This window comes from Sapajus apella, unplaced genomic scaffold (assembly GCF_009761245.1).
Source record: "Sapajus apella isolate SASKATOON/1434 unplaced genomic scaffold, GSC_monkey_1.0 scaffold27, whole genome shotgun sequence".
Lineage (NCBI taxonomy): Eukaryota > Metazoa > Chordata > Mammalia > Primates > Cebidae > Sapajus > Sapajus apella.
The window spans coordinates 2,612,966-2,636,444 of record NW_022436967.1 but is presented as its reverse complement, the minus strand read 5'-3'; positions in this window follow the sequence as shown (position 1 = coordinate 2,636,444).

Genomic DNA, 23,479 nt, shown 5'->3' with positions numbered 1-23,479 from the left:
TCAAAATACAGGATGATAATGTTTATATCTCCGAAGATATAGTTTAGGGACCAGGATATTATAGCAATACAGAAATTCCAGAGTTTTAGTAGGTAAAATACTCTCAGAAGAAAACTACTAGTAATCTCTATTGATTCCAGAATTTATATATTTTACCAAAAAGAAATAAAAATAAAAAGAGGTAAACAAAAGAACTCCAAACCTATATAAAAAGAAAATATACTTTGTTGCTGTTATCAAAAATCTTACAACAAGAAAATAACGGATCCGGGTTATGACTTTAAACAGGGCTATAGTCTGAACATTTGTGTCCTCCCAAAATTCATATGTTGAAACATAACACTCAAGGTGACAGTATTAAGAGGTGATGTCTTTAGATGGTGATTATATGATCAGGTATTCATCCTCATGTGTGGGATTAGTGCCCTTAAAAAGAAACTCCTGAGAACTGTGTTACCCCTTTCTCCATGTGCGCACACAGTGAGAAGGCACTGGCTAAGAGGAACAAACCATCATCAGACACCAAATCTTATGGAGCCTTGATCTTGGACTTCCCAGCGTTCAGAACTGCGATAAATAAATTTCTATTATTTATATGCTATACAGCTTATGTTATTTTGTTATAGAAGTCTGAACAGATGAAGGCAAACAGGTCACAAAACCATTAGGCAAAATTCTGATTGTGAACTTATAATAAAGAATCAGGCTGATATCACCTGAAATTCTGATTAATCCTAATATCACAAGAAAATATAATTTTTCCAGAGGGAAACCTGAAGAGAAGATGCCTACCTGTACCACTAAAGTCAATGTAAGAACAACAGATGATAAAACCAAAAAGAAGTGACTTTCTTCCCAGGTGGTAGCTCAGGATTCTGCAAATTTCATGGGGAAGTCTAATGTTTAACATGAACATGAAACATGGATTAGCGATGGCCAAAGAACATATTATTTGATGGGCCAGAGTTCAGCCTTCTGTGACCCAAGAATACAAAATCGTTGAAAGGTAAAGCCAAGACATCCTGGACTTGAGCCTAGTCCATAGAAGAGGTGAGGTAAGTTGCCCAAAGTGTTTAGGGAGTTTGGGGTTCAATTGAAACTGGTAAAATCCCCTCCCTCCCATCTATTATACAATGAAAGTTCAATTCATACTTAATCTGTTTGTTGAAATTAATTATTATTTCTCAAACAAGCCATTCACAATGATTTTAGCTAATGTTCACGTATTTGCCTAATTGACCTAAATGGGACGAAAAAAACTTTGTGTGAAGGAAGGAGGGAGGGCAGTCTTCTTTCCCAGATGAATCTTTTATTTATTGATGGGAAGAAATATGCATACAAGTATAGAAACAGAAACTTACAGTGCAGAAGAAGCAGCCAGTTCATTGGCTTCTGGTATGTGTTTTTTTATCATTATCTTTTCAACTCTCTCTACTTCTTAAAACATTATCTCCAATGCCTGCCATACCTTCCTCTGTTTAATTTCCAATTTACTCTCTATCACGTTCAGCACATGAAATTACAATTGGCTTTTTCTCTTTTATACTCAAAACTAAAACTTTTTAGTTCATAATCTCCTTCTGATTAAAATTCTCCCTCTAAATTAGTTTCATTGGTGTTTGCTGCAGCATAGCGACAGCCGTCACTTGGTATCATTTATCCTCAAGATAGAGAATCTTCACTGCAGGTTGGGGTTTTCTTAGTTTTCTCTGTGAGCAAGCTCTTACTCTCAGGAAAGACTTCAAATTGTGCTATAGGCCTTCTTGTCCTGAGTTTTCCCACAGTTGTCTTTAATTCTTTATTCTGCATTTCATCTTTCTTCATCCCAGATACTATTGTAAAACAAAAAATTCCTAATCTGGAGATTACCCAAACCTTTCTTCCTATGTAGTAAGTTTATGGAGTAATTGCTTAACCCTCATCTACTGCTCCATGGAGTTTTAGGTATAACACTACCACCAGTGATGGAAATGCTAATAATATACTGTATGTGGAACACCGTAGAGAAGACCACTCCTAATTTATCCTCGTAGCAACTTCATAAATCAAGCTCTATACTTAACCCAATTTTACCAATCAGAAAACTAGAATTTGGTATAGGTAAATTGCTCAAGATTGCACAGTAAATAAATAGGGTAAATCAGGATTTGATCCCAAGTCAACCTGGCCCTACTCTTCCATATACTGAGATTTCCCCTATCACCCCCCAGACTCCTTACACAGGCTATGTAGGACTGGTTGTTTATTCTAAACATTACAGATAGCATTGTGTATTCTCTAATTATTCTAAAAACTCTGGATGCAGGTAAACAGTGCTAGACCTGGAAACACACACAGAGTCCAGATTTCATCTCTATCTTAGGAAGCCACCTGGTCTTGACTGGCTTTACACGCTCTCACACCTATTCTCAGGTTTCCAAGCCTGGTATGCTACTCTCCATGGGAAGATATCACTGTGATACCCAGGGCCAATAGGTTAGGAGTACAAGACATAAATGAGAATGCCCAGAAAGAATCAAGCTAAAGCAATCAGGGCAGGTTTACTCAGCTTTCTCTACAGCCAGCAGAGAAAAGTGAACTTTAGCACTGATATTTGTAGTTAAATATTCTATTCATATCATTTCCAACCAATCTTCTTCTAACGTAAACAGCACTGCTGCTCTTTCCCAATTCCCTCTGGCCACCTTTACTAAATGAACTTTAAAGGTATATCCTTGAAAATTAAGGCTTTAGCCACCACATAAGCCAGAAAAACTACACTATTCTAATTGCAGGTAATTTCTTGAGCATGTTAAACCATATAACTATGCATTCTAACTTACGCTGTGGCCCTGCCATTGCATTTTCTCAGTCTTTTTCTACTTGACACAAGAAATACCTGGAAATGAAAAAACTAAAATTGCGGGTATAAAAAGAGAGAAAAATTACTAAACATAATTTTAACATGACTGTATAGGCAAGTGTGTAGCCACATTTTTATTTTGAATATACTTCTGTAAATGTTTCTCATGTTAATGAATATACAATATCCCACTAAGAATTAATATTATAATTTATACCACTCTTTTCTTATTGCTTGATTTTTAGATATTATTAATTGTTCCTTTTATTGCTTTATATATATATTTTATCAATAGGTCTTAGTTATAAGACCATTTCTGTGTTTAGGTTTAGAATTAGGTTTTTAATAAAAAATAACTAGGTCAATTAATATAAATATTTTTAAAGATATCACATACTCAAAAATTCTTGATACTAAAGATGTGTTATTTTTCTGTAATTAAAAATATATACTCAATGATTCGGATTATTCAAAATGAGTCAAAAGTACAGAAATTTTAATCATATAAAAATGTAATATTATTTAAAATGATGATTAAAATATCATATGTACATTTCTGTTGGACAACAGTTTGGCAGACATGTTAAGCACACCAGGTTCTCAGAAAGAACTGGATTTGCATTTGACATCCACATTTATTTTTAAATTTAGTTAAACAAATTATTTAGTGTCTGTACTTTTCTAATACCTGAAATTTGAAATAATAACAGCTCTACATTATAGTTGTATTTTAAGTAGCACATGGCATAATAATTGAAAGAGCATAGTTAAATGTTGGCGGCATAGTGAGCCATCATTAAATGTAAGCAATTTCTAATTTAGCAAAGGCCTTGTGGAGCAATGCTGAGGAATATGTGCTCTGGAGGGAGGCAGCCTGAGTTTGAACTGCAGTTGTTTGAATTCTCTATACCTCTGTTTCTTCAGATGTAAAAATAAAATAAAACAAGCTTCCTTTTTTCTCTGAAATTAGATTGGGCAATTCTTCCTGTAAAAGCAAATACATGGAATAAGTAGACCATTTGCATTTCAACCATTCCAATTTCAGTGTATTGCTAGTCACACGGTCAAAAAGCTTCAGGGTAACTATACAGTCATTTTCTTAGAATTCTTGTTCATCTTCTAAAAAATGAAGATTGTAATGCTCATAAATTCCTTTGGGATCTTCAGATAAAAGCATTATATAGCTGTTAAGCATTAATAATATCTATTAGCAGAGGATCATTTACATAGCATAGAATCATTTACATCAAACACTGAATTTTTTTTTAAAAAACTCAACTGCTCAAAATGAATATAATGAGAAAAAATAGAAACCTTCAGTGCGAATAGTAGTTTTCATAGTTTTGTATTTGAATGCTGAATAGGTTGTCAAAAAAAAAAGAAATGTACCAACAATGCTTCTCTTCCAAGATTTATCACGGAATGTGAGCTGCCTTAGAATTTATGAAACCTGTACCTTTTTGTAGATATTGTACGTTATTTTTGTGTTTTCCTAACAATTGGTCAATGTCCAAATTGAATTCAAAATATCTTCAATAAATTCTTAGTTCTTTCAATATTGTAGAATTAGATGTCCTGTTTTGCTCTGTAAATGGCACACTTTTTAAAAAACTGAAACAATGGTTTTAATTGTCAATATTATTTCTTAATCCCCCAAAAATTACTAAATAAGTTTCTGCTGAATGCACTAATGGGGGAATTAGATTCAGATTAGCTTATGTCTTAGTCATCTTAGTTACTAGATTTGTAATTCCTTAATTTTTCCATGGTAGTTTTGCCTCTGTTTTAAGTGAGAGGTCTGCCACTGTTCAGCAACGTCAGCATTAAAAAACCCCTAAGAACCTGAGGCTCCAACATTACAACAAGTTGTGGAAAATAAAAGATTTTTGGGTTATTAAATGAGGGATAATAACTTTCTGCCAAAAGCGCTCAGTACACTTAAATAATAAGAGTAAGGTCAATTCTAAGAGTGAGGATAAGACTAATGAACATATATTAAATTATAAATCTTATAAATTATAACATCATTTTGCCCAATCAAAAACTACAAGACAATCTCTAGAGTGAGATATCTAACAATCAGTAACTTTTTTGTATTTCACAGAGCTATATTCAAGCTCCTTTTCTCCATGTGATCTTGCCTTTAAGACTTAGCATAAGGTAGCTATATTTTTATTGATGAATTCAAGTCAACAACTCATTCCCATTCCCGAAATGTTACCCTCATTTTGAAAACTGGCTAGAATGTAAAATGGGCAAAAGCCTTAATAGCCACAGAACTCTGACACGCAGTCCCCAAGCACATTATTCTTGCTGTAAAGACTCCTCCATATCTCATCAGTGCATAGCCATCACAGATTTTCTTAGTCATGACTGCTCCATGGGCATATTGCTTTAAATTCACAAGCCCTCCTAGTTCTTGTACATAGGCCCTGTGTGTGGAGGCAACATCATTAACAAAAAGTTCAAACACAAATTAGCTCCATGTTCCTCGGTTCCTTATATATGAAACAAATAGTTTGCACAAAGATCAGTGGTTTTCAAGTTGGTAAGCTTCAGTATTACTTTAAAAGCTTAAAAAAATACATATTTTTGGCCTTATTCATATTATCATAGTGGAAATAGTGGAAATCATAGTGGAAACCTTCTGGCTACAGGGGACAGGAATGTGAATTTTCTAGAAGCTCCGAAGACAGCCTTTGGATCTGCATTTAGAAAACACAAGACTAGATACTATCTAAAGTTTATTTCATTTCAAAAACACTAAGGGATCTTAAATACCAAATAAATAAGATAATAGCTGTATAATCTTTAAATTATACATCTTGATATAACTTCTCACTGGTTTTCTCCAGATGACATGCCATGCAAGATATTGGTTGATTTATAGTATTTTATTTAATTAATTACATATAATTAATAATTATAGTATTTTATTTAGTTAATTTTATTTAATTAATTCTACTCTATAGGACAGCGTTATTTCATTTGATGAATCACAAAACCATGGTCTAATTATCCAGATTCATATGGCAAAGGGTGGTATAGCCAATAATTAATCTCAAGTATATCTGACTGTAAATATTTTGTTATTATTTTAGTGCACTGTCTCTCTACTTAGTTTACTGTAACACGTAATGATAACATTCATGCCATTGGAATTCCTGGGTACCAAATGTTACTGTGTAGATTATCAAAATGTCTCTCTCAAAGTGCTCCAAAAATGTCTTAGGGAAATAAAGGGAATGACGACAAAGGAAAAAAAGAAGTCAAGTTATTTATTAAGACCTATAAAAACGTGGTATGATCTGCCTTTCTGAAAATTCAATTTGACCCATCTATGTTAATGCTCTATAAAATATGATTTTATGGTTAATTCAGAAAATTTTAAGGATATGAAGATAAAAATCAATGAAGGACAATTTTAAGTAAGAAGTACAATAAAATTCTGATATACTGACCAATTCTTGTTTTAGTAAAAGGTAATTTGGCCTTTTTGCCAGTTGCAATCAGCACTAAAAGCATTTAATATACCCCCTTTCTTTCAAAGTTAGTGGCCTTGATCATTTGCAGATAGGTTGATAAATAGAACTTAGACAAAGTATTAATTAAGAAAATGGTTGTGTTTTTTCAAATACTCACACATATACGTGTATACACAAACACATAATGCAGATATTGTCAAACAAGATCATACAGTGTCATAATTTTGCTGCACACTCTACTTCTGCATGTTTTTTTTATATTGGACTATTAAGTTTCCTTATTGTATTTTACAATATTGATCATATGGAACACTGCGGTAGGTCCTAAGATTACAAGGTAAACAAGGCAGAGATTCTTCTATTACGGAGCCTGGGGTATACGAGAGGGAGGTGCAAATAAAAGGGCAGGTAGTGACAATATTGTTTGATTGACAGGTGGTCTGTTATAGACTGAATACAGACTGGGCCCAGCCTCAGCACTTTGGAGGGCCCAATAGAGCAAATTATCATGTGCTTTATCTCGCATACTTTATGAGATGAGAACACTTGAAATATATTTATAATGGGAACAAATTCTGTAACATCATTGCAAGTTGTAAAATAGGTGAAAGCACCCATTTGGTACAGTGAGGAAAAGCAGATTTAGAAAATATGCTGGCCTGTTGTTTAGTATCTACGTAAATCAACTTAAAAGGAAAAAGAGGAAAGATGTTTTCTCTCACACACTTCCCCTCCCCGCCCAGGATTCCTCCCATTGTTGATGAAGGGAAGTATAGCTTGCTCACCATTTTAATCTAACAAAACTGGGGTGGTGAGGTTGGGGGGTGGTGGTTATGATTATGAGAATGGATAAAATATATAGACAATGAAGACTTAAATAAAAAGCAAGTTATTAGCATTTTGAGAATATTGTCACAATTTATATGATAAAGTAAACGTGTACTATCTTCTTCCAAGTTTTACTGGGAACCTCATCCTGCAAACAGCTGAACATAAAATTTAGTATATGTCTTAAAATGTGCGTTTCATATGTGGGAATTTCTTTGCTGTTATTCCTATTAAAATGATTACAAAGTTTTCAGGTCTATAAAGACACCTATTAAGTTGATTAAACAGCGATCATTGGATAAAATTAAAACACGTTTACATACATAAATACAAAAACAACAAAAAGTAACTGGACTAAACTGTTTTTAGATGAACAATTTCTTAATTAAGAGCTTATTCAGTGCTCATATTGATTTGTTTATTATTGTTGAGAGTGCGCTGCCCAAGAAATAACTTATACTTATTTCTGCAATTTACATTTGCCCATATATTTGAAAAGTAGAAGAATTTGCCTACTTATTACAATCTTCATTTTTGTCTCTACTGGGAAGTAAACGAAAGAGGATTAAGTCCTCAGAAGATTTTAATATTGAAGCAAACTCTCATATATCCTTATATCAAATAAATATATAGATTATAAAATTTATAAAATATAAAACTAGATCTCAAGAATCATTTTGTTCTGAATTGAATTGTGCTTATTAAAATGTCACTTACCATATTTTGCCTTTTGCATTCGCTGAATAAGCAAATAGTTTCACTTTTATATAACTTGCTTTTCATTGGCTAACAGTGGGAGGTCAATGATCAAGAATGGAAATTTAGTTTTTAAACAAAAAGTGAAGCATCTCTTACACTGAATTTATGAACGTTGTTACTTTGCTACATTTATTACAGCATTTTTAGAAGAGTTAAATAATAACACTGTGTGCAAAAGCATTCCTTTATCAACTTCAAAAAATATGCCTGGACATTACTAAATATTTGCTAATACTAAATACAATGCATATCAGTCTTTTAGCTGTATATCAAGGAGAATCTTGGTTTAGGGTTCATCTGGAAACAAGATATAGTCAATTATTTTCCCCAAAATATTATTTTTTTCTTATTTAACTCATTTTTTCCTTTTACTCTTTTTCATAATAACTTTTTAAAATATAAGTTGAACTTTGAACTTTTAAATATGAGATAACTCTTTACTATCCCAGATATATTTTCAAATTGTCATATTTTATACATTTTAAACATATTTTTTCATTATTTTTACATAAGAAACATAATAAATTGAAACAGCAGAAGGAAAGTAGAAGGAAGAATGAAGTGAAGAGGACTTATGTTACAAAGTTTTTCATTTAAAATAATTTCAGCATTTTGAATTAATGGATTTTGTTCATGCTTAAGAGGGTCTATAAATCATCTACCTCTCAAAGCAGAAATGTTAAGAGCTAGAAATTAAATAGGGCGGATGATTTAGAAATATATTCTGGAGAAATGAAACAGAATTTCTTAAGTCAAATGACTTTAAAGTGTTTGTATAAATGACACCTGTTCTAGAATTTGGATATATGATTTGCTATATCTTTATTGAAACAGTATTTATTGATTTTCATTTTAAAAGCTTTTCTTTGGCCTTTTTATTTCTACTTTACAGACTCATTAGCAGGGTAATATCTTTCACAGCGTCTTCCCTCCACTTCAGTTACAAGATTCCCTTCAGTTTATATATTTGATCTTGAGAAAAGTACGTAATTAAGAAGTGATAGTTCACAGAGAATGTTTCAATATACAATATTTTTAAAGGAGGTTGTAGTACCCTACGGGACCCATTCTAAATCTTCTAGAGTGTTTTTAATTGCTGTGTTTTAGGTAAATAAGTTTACTTATCATTTACAGTTATATAATAGCAAATTATAATTATTTCCCGCTTCACTCTTTTAAATATTAAACAATGGTAACTAAGAAGACACTTAACATCTAAGATTGTAAAGCACACTATATTTCATTGTAAATGTTATATTACACCTTTTATTCCATTAAAGGCAGGGTATCTACCTGCCATGTGGAAGAATTTTATATCTGGCTTTTTAGATATATTTGAGGTAGTGATGTATGTAATGTGCAAGGGAATCATATCACAAATATAATATTTTACTGTATTATACTGTTTTAACTATTCATATTTGCCTAAAGAATATAATCAATTCATATATTTCTCTTAAAACTTACATTCATTCAAAAATATGGTTCATAGTCAATTCATACTTAATTCCAAAACTGACCTATTTTACTCCATTAAACATACTTGTCACTTTGCATTTTTGATCTCAGTTATTCTAACTGGGGAACCAAATAGAAACTGATAAATGTTTGACACTTTTCTCCCCTTTAGTCTCACATCCAATTTCTTATCAAATCTTTTCTGCTCCACCTAAAAGATCTATCTTCATTGTTTTCAGATTTTCCTCTGCTCTATAGCATGGACAATATTTTGAAAACTGGATTCCTGCTATAGCTTCAACCATCTTGCCTCCAGTCTCTCTTCATGCTAACTCATCATTCTGAGTCTATTGCTTACCTGTCAACACCAGATAATGTAATGCAGTTGCAAAATCCAATAATGATTCTAAATTTTCACCAAAAGTCCAAGTTTAATATCACAGAAGTTAACATAACGTACCATAGCCTGCTTCCTCTGATCTCTCTGCTTCCATAAAGACCATTTCTATGTTTACATTATTTTCTCATACCACTTCATGAATGGATTGTTTCAGCTTATAGTCTTGCTTCAAAATTCAGGTCAAATGTTACATTCACTGGAAAACTTCCCAGCATTTTCTTCTTCCACACAACTGTTTGCTTTTGTTTTTTGTTTTGGTTTGGTTTTTGTTAGGCATATGATTGCTTGGTATAGATACCATATTTCCTACCAGATATCCTTGAAGTCACTTGTAGGTCTTAGATGAAGTTTGAGGAAATAAAATGTAAGTGAACATGTCACATATTTCTGTATTCATTTAAACATTTATTAAATGTTACACATGGTACATATGAGATATAAAAAGATGAATATTGCAATTACATTTTTATTATTGTCTAGTACAGACACTCTCATATAAATAAAATGTGCTGAGTAAATCTTTATTGCATGAATAAATCATATACACTTCATGGAAGATTTGGGAAGCCTTTCTTTGATTGATGCATGCCCCTTGTTCTCTTTCAATGAAGTTTCATACTTCTTGATGGCTGAAACTTCAATATAATGGTGGCAAAAAAGTGAGATGGTTGATACTCTAGTAATGACCTGGGATGAGGAAAAGCACTGTTTCCTATAATGAAGAGTTGAAATAAGCCTGGGACTCTGAGAGCCTTGTGAGTCAGAGCCTAGATATTAGCATGAGACTACCATCTCCAGACTTTTATATATGTGAGACAGAAATAAAGTTCTCATGTAAAATTTTCAGGATTTTTTGCCTCTGTTACCTGCAATACAACTTAATATTAGTACTCCCTCCTTAATTCTAAATTGTTGCCTTCATTTACTCAGCACTCTTACTACCATTTACACATTCATTTAATACAGTATATCACTCAGTGTTGCAATTATTTGTTTATGATTTTCTTCTAGTCTATGTACTCAAAATGTTATCAGCTCAGTTGCAATTTAATAATTAATACTGTATTTACTTAATGTTTCACTTATTTAAACATATTTCTTCATTCATTTAAGCATTTATTGAATGTTAGGATACTAGAATATATATGGCAGATAAAAAGATGAATATTACAAAGCTTACCTTTTTGTTATTGTCTAGCACACACAATCCCTTATAAATAAAAGGTGCTAAGTAAATCTTTATTGCATGAATAAATCATATGCACTTCTCAAATGATTGTGATGTTGGTTAGTCCAACATTTATGTTACGAGGCAGTTTAACTTAGTTGGTAAAGCACTGAGAAGGGGCATCTTAGACAAACTACAGTGCCCTTCTTTTACAGTAAACCAACTCAGAATCAAAGAAAGAAGACAATTCAGCCATTTTCAGTACTGTTCTAATACAGCTTTTAAAACATTGTACAAATATTAGGTGAATTGAATTATAGCACTGATAATGGTTTGCGTCTGTGTCCCTGCCCAAATCTCATGGAGAATTGTCATCCCCAGTGTCGGAGGTAGGGCCTGGTAGGTGATTTGATCATAGAGTGCAGTTCACATGAATGGTTTGGTACGGGGGTCCTCAACCCCCATGGCACAGATGGGTACCAGTTCCTTGCCTGTTAGAAACTGGGTGCACAGAGGGAGGTGAGCTGTGGGCAAGTGAGCCTTACTTCCTGAGCTCTGCCTCCTGTCAGATCAGTGGTGGCATTAGATTCTCATAGGAACACACACATTGTGAACTGTGTATGTGAGGGATCTAGAATGTGCTCTCCTTATGAGAATCTAATGCCTGATGACCTGAGGTGGAACAGTTTCATCTTGAAACCATGCCTACCCCACCCCTCCCATGTGGAAAAATTGTCTTCCACAAAACTGATCCCTGGTGCTGAAAAGGTTGGGGATGGCTGGTTTCGTACCTTGTGATTCACTCACTGCATAATGAGTGAGTTCTCATAAAAGCCAGTTGTTTAAAAGTGTGTGACACCTCCCTTCTCTCTCTCTTTTCCTCTTTCTCTGGTCATGCATGATGTGCCTGCTTCCTCTTCGCCTTCTGCCATAATTGTAAGTCTCCTGAGGCCTCCCCTGCCATGCTTCTTGCAAAGCCTGAAGAACCATGAGCCAATTAAACCTCTTTTCTTTATAAAGAGTTTTTCTTTATAGTAGTGGATATTTTTTAAAGTAGTGAGAAAATGGACTAAGGAAAGTGACTATGATATTCTAGCCAAGTAACCCAGCCTCAAAATGCATTTCAAAACTTTTTTTTTTTTATTTTTTTGCTTTCTAGCCTTGAAACATGCTTTGAAACTATTTTTTTCTCTCTTTCCTGCCAGGAATTTGGAATTTGGGTGAATGGTGTTTTCTTATCTAATTATGTGCTTGCTTAGAAATCCCAAGGGCCAATTCCTAACAACCCAAGCAGAGAGACCCAGCTGCAGAATTTTCCCACTTAGGGAGCGGTACAAACAGTAGCCCACCACTGCTGGGCCAAAGTCAGGACAACACAAATTAGACCTCCTCTGGGTGATTACTAAAGATAACCATGAGAGAACAAGGCTTATAGACCTTCACGCTTCTGTACCACACCCCATAGTTCCCACATCTTTTCTTTCTTAAACCCCTTCACTCAGCCCAAAAAGTTGCAACGGTTTCCTAAAGGCATGAGCCTGGCTATTGCCAATCTGCTAGCATTTGGTTAACAGAAGAGCTTTCCTTTCACCAAACTGCTGTTCTTGTGTTTTTAACCTCTGAGTGACACACAGCCCCAGACATGTGCTGGTTACAATATGTTTCCTAAACATGACAATAGGTAATTAAAAGCAAATATTTCCATGAAGTCTAAATTGGTAATCACTGTTTAACTTAAATGACAATGTTAAGAAAATAAGTGAAAAGACTTAAGTTATAGTCTGATAGGAATGTTCAAAGTTGCTGCCAAATCTATTTAAGGTAAATTTTCATTCAATTTGTCTATGCATGAACTTTCCCACAATTCCTTCCTTATAAAAGATACCTCATAAAATAAACTACACTGTATTACATTTTTCACAATATACGTATATATCCACATTTAAGAAAATTAAACTGGTCTCCTTATTGGATTGGCATTCATTAGAAAGCCACATTTGAATGAAAGGATACGAAGCTGGTATGATTTGATGGGTCTTGGCAAGGCATCTTCTTAAGTATCTGGCCTAGAGCTCAGCTAACAAAATTTTATTTAATTAAAATGCCAAATTAAAAAAAAAATCACTATATAAAGGACAATTAGGTTTAATTAGTGGAATGCAAATGATGCCAATTTACAATCTTATAGTTAGGTATGAATTATATCTGTCTGACTACCTATCTATCCATCTATCAATCTATTTATCTGACTAGGTGAATGGGGAAGGAAGATCTAGCTAGTACCCTGGAGGAGTCATCTTTTGAGCAGTTATAAATTAGCAGCAGCATACCAGGAAATGGAATAAAAGAGTTTCATGAGTAAAAAGAAAGTCAAGCAGGCTTCTCAGAACAAGAAAATTCACAGCTAAGCTAGCTAGGATGAAATTAGCTTTCGTCTCTGAATTTTTCGGTATTTTATGAAATGTAGTTTTCTTTTAGAAAACCTGATTAAGTATTTGATGTTATTATTAATATCGTATACAGAATTATACGCTTCACAAATAACTTTCCTGTACATTATCTCATTTGATTCTCTTCACAGCCTCAGCAAGTCCATTTACAATCTCGAGGTAAACACCAAGGTTAATGATTTAACCTCCATTTTACATAAGCAAATTCCAAAGATTCTAAGAAATATAGATCATACACTTTATAATTATTGGCTCACTAAGCATTGTTATTAAGAAAATGTTATCACATCCAATTACAAATGGAGTTCAATATTGAGTGCAATTTAGAGTCACTATGAAACATACAATTTCTTAATGTTTTGGAGTAGTTCAAAATGTCACAATAATTCAGATGTTTGAGGAGAGATTTATGAGAGAAAGTAGTTCTCAGGGCAAACATGTAAATGAATTATCAGTGAAAATGAGTTAATGAAGTGAGAATGCTCACTTTTGACAGTGGAAAAACACAATAAAAATACACTTTCATAAAGCAGAGAGAGTGAGATAAGGAGTGGGCTGAAATGTGAGAAGAGCTGTAGGAGGGGGAAAGTGGGGGATGTTTTAAAAATAAATGTTGCTTGAACTTGACGTAAAGGCAAAGTGAGTATAATGTGAGATGTGAAATTTTAGATACTGAAAATCTCAGTTTGTTTATCAACCGGGTATCATTCTGCTAACGGTAGAACTGTAAATCTCCAGCTTTCTTTTTTTTTTTTTTTTTTTATTAAAAAAAAAGGCTTTTTATCACTTTAAAAAAGTTTATTAGAGCTGAGTGAGAATATTTATAACAAAATAGAACTGTCTTACTATTTTACCCTATTTTATTTTTGATGAAACTGACTTTTCATTAACAGCTTCCATAAACATTGATCTTCTTATAACTAAGTGGCATTGCCTGTGGAGATGTAGACAGTCTCTCATCATATGTGTGTTGCTAATATTTGACTGATCATTCTAGTTGAAATAAATACACTTCAAAATCACTGCTTTAAACCTTTTGAGAAATGGTTACTATGTAATGCCAAGCTCATATTTAAATAGCAAAACTGGAATTTCCCAGAATGCAGTGTGGAAAGTTTTGGCATGTCATGTAATGCTGGTCATACTTAAATAATTATCCAAACAGAAGGTATTTGTGAGGCAACTATTTTGTGGTAACAAATTAAAGGAAAAGGCAGTTTCATCCAACATAAAATAGGGTAAAATGGTGAGAGCTGGAATTGAGAAGATCTGGATTTAGATATCATCCTTGTCATTTTTTTAGTTGTATGAATTTTCTCAACTGTTTCAACCTATTTATACATGTCTTCATGAGCTATCGAATGATTTCAATGATAAATACATCATGATGCTCTTTATGATACATGAAAGAGGAACCAAAACAAAGTCTGGCATATAGTAGGCTCTCAATAAATAGGAGTAATTCTTCTTAACAACAGAGTCAAGAATAGAATACAACACTGCTCCCTACTGATGCTGCACTTAGGGTCTCATTCTTTCTCCAAAAGGGAAAAGTGGAAAATCAATACTAAATGAATGACATGATCATTTAGGAATAGGTTCAGATTTATTATCTAGGATTATTGCAGTTATCAATATTATCTTTGTTTTCCCTCCTTGCCTTTTCCACTTGGACTGACTTGATTTCCCTCCTTGCCTTTTCCACTTGAGATTTCCCTTCTTGACTCACTTGGGCTGAAATGGGCTTCTCATAATTTGAGTAGAATATCTCTTCTGGCAATTTCAAAATGAATAAAAGAATCATGTTGACATTGGGAAAAAAAATCCAATCATTTAGTTACTAATGAATTTCCAATGAAACACTTGAATCAGGTGATGATCAAAAATATTTGCAGCAAAATCTCATTTAATACCATGTAGATATGAAGGAATTAAACTCCTATCATGTAAACCCAAGAATCACTGCAACTTCCTAGGCTGGCTTTATACTTAACCGATTCTTATTTGTTTAAGAATTCCAGTGATTCACTGTACTTTGCTTTTCTTAAAAAATATGTTTGAGAAAATTTAGGTACTATAAATTCTACCTGTGAAATAAAACCAGATTGCCACACTTTTCCCAGTTCTCACCCAAAATACATTCGTACACATACAGACAAACACACACACACAGGATTCAAAAGCAAAAGCAATAGCAGTGTCGAATACACCATGAAAGGTTTTATTATGAAAAACACACAGGTAAAATGTAGCAACTATGCGGTTTACAAAATGTTGCATTATTGCGTAAAACTATCTTTCCACTGTCACCTTTGAAGGCTTCTTACACTCTTTCTTGATGTTAGGTCAAACCTGCAAACGTTTTATCTGTTCTCCATGTCATTAGAGCTCCATCTTCCAATGAAGTCTCTTCCTCATACACAAATATTTTAAGGTAGACCTTCTCTCCACAATCATTACTCCCACAATCTTAATATAGTCCACGGATGTGGACAACAGCAGTCCAATATACACTCACATTATCACAACACGATGGAAGCATCACCCCATAGATATGCCTAAATGTCCATGTTAGTACATTTTTTTCTGGTAGAGTCCTCAATTCTTATGCATGTTTGATTTACAGAGTGCTACTTGAACATTTATAAGCAAATAGAAATATTGACGGAGCAAATTCCAGTGTTGTATTTTCAGGCCATATTGTTCAAAATAGGAGTTATATCTACTTAAATTACATACTTGGCATAATTTCATTGATTAAGACATATTAAAGTATAGATGGCAAAAATTTTTTCTTCAAAAGTCCTACATTTAGCACTGTAAGAAGTACAGGTAAAGTTTCTGTCAGTAGAGACTCCCAAAATACAGTGGCTTTATATGATGAAAAATGTATTATTCTCTCAAATAATAGGCTCTATTAAGTGTTTGTAGTGGCGGTGTGGCACTGCTGTCCTTTATACATAACTTGTGAATTTGTTGCATTTATTAGCATTTTCTGGTAATGTAAGGGGTAAAGAGAGGAAATGGAGAATGAGCAATTTTCCTTCAAGCATGTAACATGGTAATAACATATATCAATTTTGTTCACATTCCTTTGTTGACAAGATAGACACATGGCTGAATCCAGTTACAAGGAAGACAGGGAAATGTAAGTCATAACTAGATGACCATGTATTATGCTAAAGTATAGGAATTCTGTTCCCAAAAAGAGGAAGACTAAACATGAAGCAGATGTTATTTAGCTTTCTCTCAAACAATCACAACACTTAGAAACACCATTCATTTGTTCTCAGAGTTTATAAAAACTGTATATGCATGTGTGTGTGTGTCTGTGTGTGTGTGTGTGTCTATCATAGACCTGTCAGTAGATTAAATAAATTAAAACAATGTTATAATTTTAATCTCTCTTATTCTACTGAATATAAGATGTCTTTCGCTACATGCTTTGGAAATAGATACTGACAAGGAGTTTTTCAGTCTGGCTCATAGGGAGAGTTGAATCTAAGATGCCCCTTCAGAGTAGTCTTTCATGAGACAAAGGAGTGCACTTTTGTGCCTTCCATCAACCAAATGCTGCATGTGGGTAACCCTGCAGGAAAAGGCATTACCATGGTCAAGGCAGGTGTCTGTGGGCAAAGGTAATTTGCATAGAGGGCTGTACTTGAAGCCATTAGCCTCTAACCATCCCAAGAGCTGGACAAATGGATGTGTTGCAACGTGTATTAGTTTTCTTTTGCTGTATAACAAATCACCACTAACTTAGTGGCTTAAAACAACCCACTTCTTATCTTTCAGTTCCATAGGTCAGAAGTATAGACAGGCTCAACTAGATTCTCTGTGGAGGGTCTCACAAGACTAAAATCAAGGTCGAATGGGCTGGGCTCTTACTAAAAAGCCCCTGAAGAAGATTCCACTTCCAAGCACTTTCAGTGTCGGAAGTATCCAGTTTCTTGTGGCTGTAAGATTAAGGTCTCTGTTTTGATGGGGACTGTTCTCACCTCCTAGAGCCTGTTCACATTCTTTGCCACTTGGCCATCTCCATTTCAAGCCAGCAATGTTTCATCAAATCATAAAACCTCTCTGACTTCTGCACATGCACTCAGTAAGAAAAAAAAAATCTTCTTTTGTAGGGTTCATGTTATTAGGTTAGGTCCACCCAGATAATCTCCAAATAGCAACTCAACTGATTAGCAACATTAATTACATCTGCAAATTTCCTTTGCCATGTAACGTAATATAAAAGATATTCATGAACACAACGCCAAGGGATGAAGATCATGTGCTCATCTTAGAATTCTGCATACCATTGTCCTGAACGGATCAACTGGGCAGTTGCAGTAAAAAATTTGTCCTGACCACATGATAAATATGTGTAGCTGATAACCACCTGATTGGAATATGCTATTTGTTACATATGGAGATATATTGTAATATATTTTTGTGTGATAGATATCCCTTACTCACAAACACTTCCAATTTTTGTAACATTCAATTGGTTGACCTTTTTTCTTATCTATATATACTGCTTATTAAATAATAGCATGCAGGTGCCCAGATCTTAGGTATAAAGCTCATTAAATTATTCTCTCTTATTTTTAATTTGTTTTATCTTGTCTTAATTTTCAGATTTTTTATAAGCTATTTTTATTTATTCTTAGAACTAAATAAGGTATAAATAGAAACCCAAACTGTATTGTATTAATAAAATATATTATTCATACTAACTGACCAGATTGCATATCAAGGCTGAAGGGTGGAAACATTCCCTCTTAACCCAATTTGCACACAACTTTGTAAATCTCACAGATAATGTAGTTGATAAAAGTATGGGCAAAAAATATGAAAATATGAAATACCCCATCTGGGGACACTGTAGCTCATGAATTCAGAAAAGTAGCATTCAAACATAAATCTCAGGTCAACTGACTGAATAAATATGTTAAAAATTATTCAAGAAGGTCTTACAAAGCTGGAATCAGTCCTGTGATTAAGCAGTGAAGAAAGAAGGGCTGTATGTGTGGTCAAGGGTGTATAAACAAAGGTCAGGGGTAACAGCCACTGGGCTACCGGGCTGGTAACCAAACCCAAGAAAATGGAAGTGGTGGTATTGGGGGTGGGGAGTGAGTGACAAATAACCAGTTGGCAAGAATTAGAGCAATATAGAAAATAGCTACATTGTGATTCTAGAACTAATTATATATGAACAACTTGTATGTACTGTAATGCTCCCCATAAACCTATCCCAGTGTACTGCAAATAGGCAGAGGCAAATGTAATCTCAGAAGAACCCAAATGACACAACCAAAATATCCTGAATTAGCAACCAACATTTTCTTCTTTCTTCTACAGAAGTGATGTAATTTAAATAATGGTATGGATAACATTGATGTTTATATCTTTTTCCTTCCCCATTCATCTTTTTTTTTTTTTTTTTCCTTTTTTGAGACGGAGTTTCGCTCGTTACCCAGGCTGGAGTGCAATGGTGCAATCTCGGCTCACCGCAACCTCCGCCTCCTGGGTTCAGGCAATTCTCCTGCCTCAGCCTCCTGAGTAGCTGGGATTACAGGCACGCACCACCATGCCCAGCTGATTTTTTTTTTTTATTTTTAGTAGGGACAGGGTTTCACCATGTTGACCAGGATGGTCTCGATCTCTTGACCTCATGATCCACCCGCCTCGGCCTCCCAAAGTGCTGGGATTACAGGCGTGAGCCACCGTGCCCGGCCCCCATTCATCTTTTTCAGGAAGTTGGAAGATGCCAGTTACTTAGACAAAGGACAATGGAAGATGAGTTCATTAGTCTCTGAGCATATCTTTAAGAAACTTACCTTTATTGAGGAAGCCAAAAACAGTGCCAGAATCTTTCCATCAAACCTTCTTTGTTTTTTCCAAGGGAACCATGAAGATCAATGGCACATTAATCCCTACACATCTCTCTTGTAATATTTTTATATTACACTTCAAAACCACTTTGATTGTGGCTAGTAGGCCTGGATGTTATCTGAGCACGTGGAACGTCTGCTTTTCTTGTATTGTCATTTGAAATCAATTTTATGATTGAAAAAATCCATACATCTTTATTTTATTCCTAAAACACTCTGCAGAAATAGCAATAGCTTTTTCAATCCTACAGTTCCTGGCATATATCCCTGGAAATACCTCCAATAATAGATGGTGTGTACTCATCTCTACACTTCTTCTCCTTTTCTCCACTCCTACTGATATTAAATATTTGAGCAATAGTCATTGTAGAGGCCAAAGCAACCCCATCTTGGATGCCAGTCTACCATTTTGGCTTCTGATTAGCCCTTGTTCCTCTAAGATTTCCAGGTTACTTATTACCCCTTTTCTGAGAGTAGGTACTTACCAAAAATCCTACCTTAGATCAAACACCTTGATGTTACCATACTTGAATTGTCCTACAAATCCCTTCTGAATCACTCCATTTTACATGGTAGATAAACCCTGAGTCTGGGGATATGGGCACAGGCATCTACCATCTTGTCTACAAGAGACACAGATATGGCTTCTGTTTGTCTCTATTAAATGTTTCATTAAAAAAAAAATTGTGAGCTTTTTCTTCAATCTCTTAGGTTTCTCAGACTTTGGGGTAGATTTGCATAGACCCATTCACGGTGAAACAGTCATATATAAATGTCAAAAGACAGAAAATGTGTGTTTCAAGATGATATATTAGAAGAACTTACAGGCAGAAGCCCAGTAAATGCAAGTTGTCTTAAGTCTTTAATATGTCACTATCCTATGCAGATGTGTGGTTGGACTTATCATCAGGCAAAGGAATTAAATGTTCTGCCACTGTACAAATTTATGGAGAAAATGAATGTCAGCAGAGATCATCTGGCCATGCTGCAAGCCCCTGGGCCAGGCAGTAGAGGCTACAGCCTGTTTTCTGACATCACTGAAGGTGTCAGGTGCATTTATATCATCACAGATTTCAACCTAAGGCCTTTCATCTCTACTTGCTAAATCAGTGTTTTGAGGGAGCATTTTCAGAGCCATCCATCAAAAAATGGGCTTTCTTGCTTGTTTGCTTGTTTTCCTTTCTTGCTTTGTCTTTCATTCTTACCTTATTTTTGAGACAGAGTCTTGCTCTGTCACCCAAGCTGGAGTACAGTGGTGCAATCTCAGCTCACTGCAAACTCCGCCTCCCAGGTTCAAGAGATTTTCAAACCTTAGCCTTCAGGGTAGCTGAGATTATGCACCACCATGTAATCTCAGGTTGCAAACCAGGTGTGCCCAGCTAAATTTTTTCTTTTTAGTAGAGATTTACACATCGCCATGTTGCTAATGCTGGTCTTGAACTCCTGACCTCAAGTGATCTGCCCACCTCGGCCTCCCAAAGTGCCAGGATTGCACGCATGAGTCACTGTGCCTGGCTGGCTTGCTTTCTTTATAAGTGGAGAAAATTGGTTGGACACAGTTTTCCATATTACACAATGAAATACAATGACCCTATACTCTTTATTCTGAAATTTCGATATGGGCAGAGTATTAGATAATTTAAAGAATTATTACTTGTCTTGCTAGCTGTGAAAATGGTATTGTTGCTATATAGGAAAATGTACTTAGTTTTAGTGATGCATACTAAAATATTTAGAGATGAATTATCATTATGTCTGCAATTATGCTAAAATACTTCAGCAAAATGTATTTCAAGCAATGTGGCAAATGTAAATCATTGTTATGCTGGATGAAAGGTATACGGATGTTTGCTTTGCAATTCTCTTGATTCTCTATATCTAAATGTATTTCAAATGGATTTTAAATTAATACCCATTGTTGTGCGATCACTGTGAAGCTTTATACAACCCAGTCACTGGAGAGAAAAATGTCTGTGGTGTTAAGAATATTCCTTATCCTTGGAGTCTTCTTACCATCTTGGTGCATATTTTCCTAATGGGTAGCCCCTTGTTAATCTTCAATTATAGCAAGATCAATTTTTCAGTCCAAACACTTTCTTGAAGTATCTCCCCTAATCTATCATTTTAATCTTCTTATGTCTGCCCTAAATATGCACTGATCATATACGTTCGTGATAACATTTGTCAATATGTTACTATACTTTCTGGGGGAATGGGTCAGGTGAGTTATAGTAATTGTTCCTTGCTCACTTATATAATTGTGTCACAATTTGTATAGAAAATACATGAATACATGAATTTTTATTATCTGAAGCACTGTGAAGAGAACAAAAAGAATTAGAGCTTGTCTTAAATCTTAAGAACCTATCTGGAAAAACAAAGAAAATGAAAATAAACATGCACATAAATACTTAGCTAATGATGCAGCATAATGTGTAACTACCTCAAATGAAGGTTATGTTTAGGTAACCTATTAACTGTCATATTATGGATGCTAAAATAATTACAAAAATATCTGGTATTTGGCATATATTCTTGAAATCATTTGTATTGCTTTTTCTCACAGTACAAGATGGCAGAAAACTCGGGGGAATTATTAAGGGACTTTCCCGTAATTCAGCTTAAGCCTAACATTAAAAAAAGTCATCACTATAAGAAAATACATGCACAAAAATTCATAGATTCCAGCATACTCCTTCTTTGAAGACAAATAACAATATGCGTTGAATGGCAAAAGTCATTTTCTTTTTTAAAACTTTTACTCTCATTGTAAGTCAAATTGAGGTAACTCACACTTGGCAGCCAGAATCAAAAGGGAGGAAGAAAAGCCCTCATTTGAAAAAAATCAATTAATATCTTGAATTCTTCACAAGCAAATTGAGTAAGATACATAGTAATTCATTGTAAAATAAAGATTTCAAAACTAGCGATTCTACTTGGCCAACATTCTCTAATAATGACTCTAAATATGTAAGAATATCTTCACATCAATTTTTCTCTCGTTCTGCTCTTTTTGTTCTCAATACAAAGTGACTTCTCTTTCTTTTTAAGATTTAGTATGTCAACCACAGCCTTCTCCATTACAGAAAGATGCCTGGTTACTTGAAAGACTTTGATACATCTGTGCTATTCCCTGTGTGCTGACATATGTCTACTTGCAACAGAGAGAAGAAACTTCAAGGATGAGCTCCACTCATTTCAGTAATTGGTATTCCAGCCTGCTAGTTCAGATAGATTATTGTTAGTGTGATAGGCAGCTAACATTAATGTCAAATTAACATAAACTATAAGGATGACAGTATGCTGGAATTTGCATAATTTTCATCAGAATCCAAAGGCTTTTGAAATTGATTCTCAAGGACTAATAAAGACATATTAGTTTACTTACTGTAACATCTTTAGGATGTTATTTAAAATGTCACATTTTAATTTTAAATCAGTGATCTGCAACTTAGGATAATGGACAGTATATGAATTTTAGACACAAATTAAATAATTTATGTGAAATTGTGACTCCCCAAATCATTACTCAGTCTGCAGATGGAAAAAGACTATTTATTTTATTTTTATATAATGCTACTCAAATCCAATACCTTGTTTATTTTATTGTAGGATTGTTCAGTACATTCTCAGGTGCCTTAACGTAGTCTGTTCAGTGATTCAAAGTAGAATGTAATGGTTCTATCCCACAGTCTTCAACTAATCTGTCATATTTGTGATTTCATTCCTAGAGAAAAACTTTTTGAGAAAGTCAAAAGTGTTTATAGTTTTTATTCTTTTTCTGTTCTGTGATGTTGAAACACAGAAACACATGGAGAAGACATACGGCATGCAAGCATAGAATTTGCCCATTCTTGGCCTGTTTTTAGAGTTTTTCCTCTATACAGATTATCATTTATCAGCTGTGAGGCTACAACAGGAGATTTTCAAAGCAAAAAATCTTATTTCTCTTATGCATCCTGCTTGGGTTCTATATTTTACTGTCTTCCACTCTATATCTGCTTTTCTAACCCAGTCGTAAGGTTATCAGAGTAGCTACCACTAATTAAAGTATTAATACCACTCTACCTAAACACAAAACTGAAACTCATTTTTTAGCATGACCCTTTCCTTTTTTGTCCAATTTCTTTCAGCAAATCACTGGAAGCACAATCGTAGTTGCTCAAATTGGAGAGGATAATTGAATATTCCATAAACATTATACAAC